The sequence below is a fragment of the Petromyzon marinus genome, unplaced genomic scaffold (genome assembly GCF_048934315.1).
Source record: "Petromyzon marinus isolate PM22_M1 ecotype Great Lakes invasive population unplaced genomic scaffold, UKy_Petmar_22M1.pri1.0 PM_G_Scaffold_77, whole genome shotgun sequence".
Classification (NCBI taxonomy): Eukaryota; Metazoa; Chordata; class Hyperoartia; order Petromyzontiformes; family Petromyzontidae; genus Petromyzon; species Petromyzon marinus.
In genome coordinates, this window is record NW_027423032.1 from 646,170 (window position 1) to 655,953 (window position 9,784).

General features: G+C 50.0%; 1 pseudogene; it reads left to right on the forward strand.

Moving 5' to 3' along the window:
• The window catches only part of LOC142920808 (putative RNA-binding protein 46 pseudogene), a 54,453-nt pseudogene extending 47,659 nt beyond the window's left edge, over positions 1–6,794 (forward strand).
• The last annotated feature ends 2,990 nt before the right edge of the window (positions 6,795–9,784 follow it).

Here is a 9,784-nt window from a genome sequence, read left to right on the forward strand (position 1 = left end):
GTGGTGATGTTGGTGGTGGTGATGTTGGTGGTGATGTTGGTGGTGGTGATGGTGGTGGTGATGTTGGTGGTGATGTTGGTGGTGGTGGGGATGTTGGTGGTGATGTTGGTGGTGATGTTGGTGGTGGTGGGGATGTTGGTGGTGATGTTGGTGGTGGTGGTGTTGGTGGTGGTGGTGATATTGGTGGTGGTGATGTTGGTGGTGATGTTGGTGGTGGTGATGTTGGTGGTGATGTTGGTGGTGGTGGGGATGTTGGTGGTGATGTTGGTGATGGTGATGTTGGTGGTGGTGATGGTGGTGGTGATGTTGGTGGTGGTGGGGATGTTGGTGGTGATGTTGGTGGTGGTGATGGTGGTGGTGATGTTGGTGGTGATGTTGGTGGTGGTGGTGATGTTGGTGGTGGGTTGGTGGTGGTGGTGATGTTGGTGGTAGTGATGTTGGTGGTGGTTGGGATGTTGGTGGTGATGTTGGTGGTGGTGATGGTGGTGGTGATGTTGGTGGTGGTGGGGATGTTGGTGGTGATGTTGGTGGTGGTGGTGGTGTTGGTGGTGGTGGTGGTGATGTTGGTGGTGGTGGTGATGTTGGTGGTGATGGTGGTGGTGGTGATGTTGGTGTTGATGTTGGTGGTGGTGGGGATGTTGGTGGTGATGTTGGTGGTGGTGATGTTGGTGGTGATGTTGGTGGTGGTGGGGATGTTAGTGGTGGTGATGTTGGTGGTGGTGGTGATGTTGGTGGTGGGGATGTTGGTGGTGGTGGGGATGTTGGTGGTGATGTTGGTGGTGATGTTGGTGGTGGTGGTGTTGGTGGTGGTTGTGATGTTGGTGGTGGTGGTGGTGATGTTGATGGTGGTGATGGTGCTGTTGGTGGTGGTGATGTTGGTGGTGGTGGTGATGTTGGTGATGTTGGTGGTGGTGGGGATGTTGGTGGTGATGTTGGTGGTGGTGATGTTGGTGGTGGTGGTGGTGGTGATGTTGGTGTTGGTGGTGATGTTGGTGGTGGTGATGTTGGTGGTGATGGTGGTGGTGGGGATGTTGGTGGTGATGTTGGTGGTGGTGATGGTGGTTGTGATGTTGGTGGTGATGTTGGTGGTGGTGGGGATGTTGGTGGTGATGTTGGTGGTGGTGGTGTTGGTGGTGGTGGTGATATTGGTGGTGGTGATGTTGGTGGTGATATTGGTGGTGGTGATGTTGGTGGTGATGTTGGTGGTTTAGGGGTTGTTGGTGGTGATGTTGGTGATGGTGATGTTGGTGGTGGTGATGGTGGTGGTGATGTTGGTTGTGGTGGGGATGTTGGTGGTGATGTTGGTGGTGGTGATGGTGGTGGTGATGTTGGTGGTGATGTTGGTGGTGGTGGTGATGTTGGTGGTGGTCGGGATGTTAGTGGTGGTGATGTTGGTGGTGGTGGTGATGTTGGTGGTGGTGATGGTGATGTTGGTGGTGATGTTGGTGGTGGTGGTGATGTTGGTGGTGATGTTGGTGGTGTTGATGGTGATGTTGGTGGTGGTGATGGTGCTGTTGGTGGTGGTGGTGATGTTGGTGATGGTGATGTTTGTGGTGGTGATGTTGGTGGTGGTGATGTTGGTGGTGGTGATGTTTGTGGTGGTGATGGTGCTGTTGGTGGTGGTGATGTTGGTGGTGGTCGGGATGTTAGTGGTGATGATGTTGGTGGTGGTGGTGATGTTGGTGGTGGTGATGGTGATGTTGGTGGTGATGTTGGTCGTGATGTTGGTGGTGGTGGTGATGTTGGTGGTGGTGATGTTGGTGGTGGTGATGGTGCTGTTGGTGGTGGTGGTGATGTTGGTGGTGGTGATGTTTGTGGTGGTGATGTTGGTGGTGGTGATGTTTGTGGTGGTGATGGTGCTGTTGGTGGTGGTGATGTTGGTGGTGGTGATGCTGGTGGTGGTGACGGTGGTGGTGATGCTGGTGGTGGTGGTGGTGATGTTGGTGGTGATGGTGGTGGATGGAGCGTTTGTGTGCACTAATATAAATTACGGTGTCAAAAATCATTACGTGAAAGGATTTGGCCTTTAAAAGGTAGCAAATCATTTATTTGCAAGGCAATTTTAACAAATTGCACAAACATGAACCATTCAAAAACGTGTCATAACGTGATTGATCAAACATCACGAAAACGTCTGAGGCCTGCGCCCAGAACACTTACCGCACTCCCGGTCAAAGTGCGCCGTCTAATCTGGGAAACGGGGGCATTACAGGAGCAAGGTAAAATTTAATTTAACAACAACAACAATAATAATATTTGGACAAGTTCGGCAGGCCGGATTAGGAATCCCAACTGGCCGTCCTTTGCCCACGTCTGGCCCAAAGCGTGTAGAGACGGCGCTACGGGATCGCTTCATGACGCAGGAGCGAAGTGTGACGTGGCCCTTGCAGTACCGTGAGCGACTCACGAGGGGGGTGCCCTTCACCCCGCAGCTGATAGACCACGGCTGAGGTTGATGACGGACCGGTTGAGGCTCACGGCGTTCCTCTGAGGCCGAATGAATCAGCCTCGCCCCCTCCGCTGCACTCCGGGCTCTCACGTAATGCATCCTGTACACGTGAGACTATGCACGATATCGAATCGAACGTCTCTGAATATGAATTCAACTGTCGCCGGTTCCAACGTGCAAGCCTCATCTCCCCTCTTACACCAGGCACCGCCTCCGTGCGCTCTGCGCTGCAGGAGCCGAAGCTTTCTGATCGAAGCAGCGAGTTGACCTTGTCCTTGTGTAGAGGTCAACCCTCGATTCGTCTTTTGCTTCGCCTTCTCCTCTTGCTGCCTCCAAGATCTGGAACTTACTTCCCTCAACCAGCTGTCCACGTCCAAGCTAAATACATTTCCTCCTCTTCTCTGCCTATGGCCGTCTCTCTCTTAAAATACCGGACAAATATCACGCCTCGTTGTTACCGGTTAGGTGCACGCGTCTGTTGTGGTATAGCGTCGTGAGATTCGGTTGCATGTAGATGCTCTCTAAATTAAAAATCGTGTTAACTTATTCTGTACAAGCTCCACCACTGTCGTCATGTATAATTATCACACACACACCACTCGCGCTATTCGCCACGGCAGAGTTAATTGTGTAGGCAATGTCACAACAGTAGCACAGCTACCGACCTCACCTACAAAGAGTGCAATATACCTAGGAGCTGATATAATTAGTCGATTAAGTGAATTGACCAAACTTATATCTTTTGTGTGCATGTATGTTGTTAAACTTCTTTCACGCTGTACGGTAGTTAACCGTGCCAATCAGAGATGTGGGGGAAGGACGAAAGACTAAACACAAAGCAGTTAAATTTTGATTTAAAAGTTTCGTGACTACAGTAATTCAAATTCTTAGCTATTTCGGTAAAGCCACGTTGAAGGGAAACAATAAAATAATAAAATATATATAAAACAATAAAAATCATGATGACCGTTTGTGTTATGGTCGAAACGTCGTGATAATTTTTATTGTTTTATATATATTTTATTATTTTATTGTTTCCCTTCAACGTGACTTTACTGAAAGAGCTAAGAACACAAAAAGCAGTACTAAAGAAATGAGTTTGAAATCTAGATGTGAATGTGCATAGCTCCAATGGCTTCCTAATACGGTAATAAAAAGTATTCCAGGCGGCTGCAGAAACACACTTGACAGCGTGCGACGCCGTGACCGTCTTTGTTCGGTGGCTGAGCCAAAAGGCACTGCGAGGGTGACCGCAGTTTGCGTGAAGGTTCCTTAACCAGAGGAACGCGTGGTCAGTAACTCGGGTGGATTAAAAAACAGCGACCATTTCAGCGTCGCGCTTCCCGAAGGTAGGAAACCCCCTACAAGCCACGCCCAGCATGATACAACTGATTATGCCGCGCCCATAACCTCCCATCCAGTGGCACATATGCGGACAATTTTTTAAAAAAACCAATTGTTATCCAATTTGTCGAGTAATGAAACCGATATATTTGGTTGAGTGATCGACGACTTGAGAAATATGATGATATCCCAGCTCTAATTATAACTGCAGTTATTTAAGAGATGGCCAAAGCAAAATTCATCACCCCAATTCATGACACAAATTTATAAATTCTGATATATGAAATATTTTACTTAATTAAAACCATGCGATATTATTTATTTCGTTATTGAGCTGCGTGAATTGTAAAACATGCACTCCATTGATTTAAAATATCCATTTAAAAATTGTATCCTTTTAGCAACTTGATCAAAACCTATTTGCGATTTGGCATCTTCATGAGATCAAAGATGAATCGGCCCACTTTGAAACACAAGCAAAATGAATATCTGAATATGAATGGCGTGACCAAATAAAACATATCCTGGATCGTTTTGGTGAACGCTACACTAACAACAATACTCATTTCTATACAACGTCTGGCTCGCGTGATTACTCTGTGTGGTTCATAAGGTGGGGGGCATGTGCTGCTTTGATGATGGCAATTCAACCCCCGACCCACCACCCTCCCCAACAACTCGCTCCAACCATTCTGTGGTCATGATTTGGGACTGTGATTCCATTTGCAAGTAAACTCACATTTCAACAATGAGGGTTGAAAGCATTAACATTAGCTCTGTCTGCATGTCTGCTCTGTTGTAAAGATGATCCAATATGAACACAATTGTAGCACAACAGCTCGGTTGCTGTTAGGGACTTAACAATGTTGAAAACTGGCCACAATTGATTAAACGGCCCACTCATGGTCCAGAGCAGAACTCGGTACCAGCTAAGGTAGCAAAACTTCAGTCGTACCCATTTATTTTAATGGAAAATGAAAGTAAATTACTTGATAGTCTCACTCATTGCATTTGTTTATCACTGGCCACCTAGAGAAATTGAAACTGCTCAATTTAGGCCACCTCACCTGGTACCGACAAAGGAGACATCTCATGGGCTATGAAAAAATAAGAATAGGTTGTATCCTTTCTGGCAATAAAACAGATCTTAAGATTCATTGAAGAAGGTTTCTGTTTGGTGTTTGAACATCTAAACACCCGTTTTATTGCCAAAAAAGGATCAAATCTATTCTTATTTTGTCATACTTTGATACTGGCAAAACGGTCTCATTTTGAAGCGTCTCATGGACTTTTGGATGGGGAGTAAAAAACCAGCGCTAAAAGTCAGTGCCGACCTCTCCTGTCGTGCCCAGTGACGTCATCACGGGCGAAGTTCACCGCGCGAAGTCAAACGCCGCTCGAAACGCAAAATCATCGCTCGGTGAACATTTCCGAGGACAAACAAACGCATGCCAGGAACCGTGTGAGTTTGTGTTTCTTGTTTCCTCTGCGCAATGTGGGGGAGGGCTTCATCCAGCAGTGGATTGACAAAAGCGCTGTATGCATACTGCACAGGCTACGCTAACGTCACATTTAGGCCCATGGACCGAACAAACGCGTCTCTCTTTCTCCATCCGTCTCCACTCTCTCTCTCTCTTCCTCTCTTCACTGTTGGCCTGTAGGTTTGGGCCGAGCGAGTTCCTGCCGGGGTTTTGGCTTTTCAGGAGCTGATTCCCCCCGTGGCTTTGTCGGCACGAGGCGACCGCGCGGAGTGTCAAGGGCTCCACCGGGCCCCAAGGTGCTGCCCCAGCACCACCGTAGTAGCCAAACCACCGGTGCTCGGCATGGCCTGCATGAAGGTCTTGCTGGACCGCATGTTGCGCACGGGGTACAGCATCGTCCAGGAGAACGGACAGAGGAAGTTCGGACCGCCGCCCGACTGGCAGGGGCCCCCTCCCGCCCATGGCTGCGAGGTGTTTCTGGGGAGGATCCCGCGCGACCTCTACGAGGATGAGCTGGTGCCCGTGCTGGAGATGGTGGGGAAGCTCTACCAACTCCGCCTCATGATGGATTATAGCGGAGAGACCCGCGGCTATGCGTTCGCTACCTACGCGACGCTCGCCCAAGCCACGGATGCCGTCAAGAAACTCGACAAATTCGAGATCCGTCCTGGACGCCGCATTGGAGTCTGCTTCAGCGTGGACAATCGCCGCCTCTTCATTGGGGGGCTGCCAAAGGACAAGAAGCGAGCGGAGGTGATGATGGCGATGAGCTGTGCCACGGAGGGCGCGGTGGACGTCACAATGAGCATCTGTTGCTGGGACCTAACCCTCAACCGAGGCTACGCGTTCATCGAGTACAGGAGCCATCGCGCGGCCGCCATAGCCCGGAGCAAACTCCTTCGAATCAACTTGCAGCTATGGGGCCGGACCATCAAGGTGGACTAGGCCATCCCGGAACGGGTGGCTGCGGCCGCGGCGGTGGAGATGGAGGCGGCGGTGCCAGACCTGCTGCAGCCGGAGTGCACGGGCACCGGCAAAGCCACACACAGCCAATTTGGGGGCTGGGGGGCACGCCCGCAGCTGTGGTGGGTACCTCACCACCTGCGGCCCATGCCCATTGCTCTCGAGGCGCTGCCGGAGGCGGCCATGCTGTCGTGGGAGGTGCGGCTGCGGATGCTGTGCCGGACCGCCGGCATCAGCTACCCAAGCTTCGAGCTGCACGCTTACTCGGGGCCCGGGATGCCCGCGGGCCTCCTCTATAAGGTGTCAGTTCCCGGGATGGGAGAAGGCACCGGCATCTTCCCCGCATTTCTGAGCTCCAGCGAGGGGGGAGCACGGGAGGTGGCGTGTCAGCACGTCTACAACATCCTCACCAAAGCGAATCCTCTGAGAATGTGCCCAGCCCCTGCCGCGACACCGCCTCCCAGCTGCCTCTTCCAGGACCTCTATGCGTAACCCGGCTCCTTCCCCGTGACCCAGCCGCCGGTCGCCACGTGCTGTACCTGCACCAAAAGGCGTGACGGCGATGGAGAGAGATGTCGGCGAACGGCGACACGCCAGGACCCGGGACCCCACCGACGAGGCCCGAGCTCCGGGTCCGCTCCCCCTTATATCCCCCCAGGCGTGGCTAGGCCCCGCCTCCGGCCACGCCCTCTCGTGGAACCTTGGAGCAGGTTACACGAGAGGGCGTGGCCGGAGGCGTGGCTAGGCCCCGCCTCCGGCCACGCCCTCTCGTGGAACCTTTCGAGCAGGTGACCGGAGTAACTCGGCTAGCCCCACCTGTTGCCTTTGCCCCAGATGCGCCTCCTTCCCTGATTGGTTGTTACCTCTGTGGCCGTACCGTGAAGCCCTTGCCAGGCCAGCGGGTGTCACCCTGTCATGCCAGCAGGTGTCACCCTGTGATGTCAGCAGGTGTCACCCTGTGATGTCAGCAGGTGTCACCCTGTGATGTCAGCATGTCACCCTGTGATGTCAGCAGGTGTCACCCTGTGATGTCAGCAGGTGTCACCCTGTCATGTCAGCAGGTGTCACCCTGTGAAGTCAGCAGGTGTCACCCTGTGATGTCAGCAGGTGTCACCCTGTCATGTCAGCAGGTGTCACCCTGTCATGTCAGCAGGTGTTACCCTGTGATGTCAGCAGGTGTCACCCTGTGATGTCAGCAGGTGTCACCCTGTGATGTCAGCAGGTGTCACCATGTCATGTCAGCAGGTGTCACCCTGTGATGTCAGCAGGTGTCACCCTGTCATGTCAGCAGGTGTTACCCTGTGATGTCAGCAGGTGTCACCCTGTGATGTCAGCAGGTGTCACCCTGTCATTGCACTTTAATGAAAACCGACAACAGAATCCTTGAAGAAAAAACGAATTCAGGTGTTTGACATGTCGACGCCATTTCGTTTTGAAAATGTAGTGGAGAAAAATATATATTGTTCACATCGCATTCTGTTTTGTCAATGATCTCTGTAACGTGCGACTGCTCTGCAAGCCATGCATTAACCCCTTTCTGTCTCAATTTAATTCCCAGCATGCAATTCTCCAAGCCTCAGATTTTATAACATATTTCGCACAACTTTAATCCTGGTAAATATATTATTTTCTTTAAAAACACAAGCATTATATTTAGTCTATTGCATGGCTAAAGTATTCTAAGTAAAAATATAAATTGTATTAAACCAATATTAGATCATCGCTATGATAAATATATTTCTACCCTACAATATACAAATCTACATTGTGCTAATGTTTCAATTCTACTTTTATTAACTTACAAATATAGTGTCTAGGACACATTTTCAAAGAAATATTTTCATGTACCCAGACAATATTTGCACGTGCCCACATAAAAAAACTTGCAGACTGCATACGTAGCTACGACAACAGAATCCTTGAAGAAAAAAACGAATTCAGGTGTTTGACATTTCTTTTTGTACGGGAGAAAAATATATATTGTTCACATCGCATTCTGATGTCAAAACATTTGATTCTTTATAAAATTGAAAAACCCTTGAACAACTTTGCTGCACACGGAGATGTCCGTGCACCGCCTTGTTTCCACAGCCTCTATCCTAGTGCCATTTGTATTTCATGCACATACTGCTGTTAAGAGTTTGATGTTTTATTGATTTTCAATTTAGGTGTTTTTTCCTGTAATGTCTTTTTGTTACTTTTTTAGTGGAAATAAAGTCCTGAAAAGTCTCTTCCTCTCTATCTCCACTTTCTCGGCCGAGTCTCTGCCACTTCTGGTTTTGAGTGTCGCATGCTTGGGATCCTTCTTTCCCTCCTCTGTGGATTTAATTTGATATGCTGATTTACACGCCAACATATTTCAGACTTTCCTGTTTTGTTAGGGCATTTTCCTGATCATTACCAACGTTCCCATGGCCATGCACTTTAGAGTAACTTATTGCCCGATGATGCTGGATGTAATTAGCAGCGAAACGTCGTACTCAAACTGTAAATGTGGATTCACTCTTCAACACACCGGTGGGCTAAAGTAGTGAACTAATTGTCTTTTGTCAACGTGACACTTTTTTTGCTGATTGGCCGTGTCGGGTGGTGGAGGGTTACGACACATTTATAAATAACGCGATCTAGCCCAAGAACCTTTATTATGAATAATATTGGTGCTAATGTTTCAATTCTACTTTTATTAACTCACACACTTACAAATATACTGTCTAGGACACATTTTCAAAGAAATATTTTCATGTACCCAGACAATATTTGCACGTGCCCACATAAAAAAAAACTTGCAGACTGCATACGTAGCTACGACAATGCAAAGCAGCACACACAACCATGCATTCAATAGCTTTTTACGTTTCGCAGGTTTCTTTCTAAGTTTATTCGGTTTCTATTTCAGCTTATTGGGTTTTCTCCTAGCGAATGGGCAGTGATGAGTCTATGGGCAGTGCTGGGTCTACGGGCAGTGCTTATCAGTTCTACGGAATCTGAGCCTCGCCCTCCCCCACGTAATCGCCTATCCGCGCTACGTTTTCTGAAAGCGTCAAGCTAAGGCCTCTGACGTGATCACAGGCACGCGCGCGGTCACCCGTCCGTGGTAGTGACACGGAACGTCGGACATAAGCGACCTCCTCTTCCACCAGCGCACTAGGAAATAGTTTTAGTGTGTAACCTCATCAAGACCCCTCCCCCAGACACCTACGGAGCTTTGCGCCGGTAAGTGCCGTAGTGAGGCCTGGTCCCCGGGAGGCTCGCCGGTCTCGGCTAGATTGCTCACCCGGCCCAGGGTGGCGATGTTGGCCGCCTGGGGCTCCCTGGGGAGACAAAGGCGGCCGCGCGCTCAGGCGCTTGGTCACCCCATCGTGCGCCACACGACGGCTGCTGCTGCTGGAGACTGAACAGCGGCTTGCCCCCCAAGGGTCATGTTCCAGGGCTTGTACGGTGGGGGGGGGAATCTCTATAGTTTGTCTTTGATGGTGGTGGTGGTGATGTTGGTGGTGGTGGTGGTGGTGATGGTGGTGGTGGTGATGTTGGTGGTGGTGGTGATGTT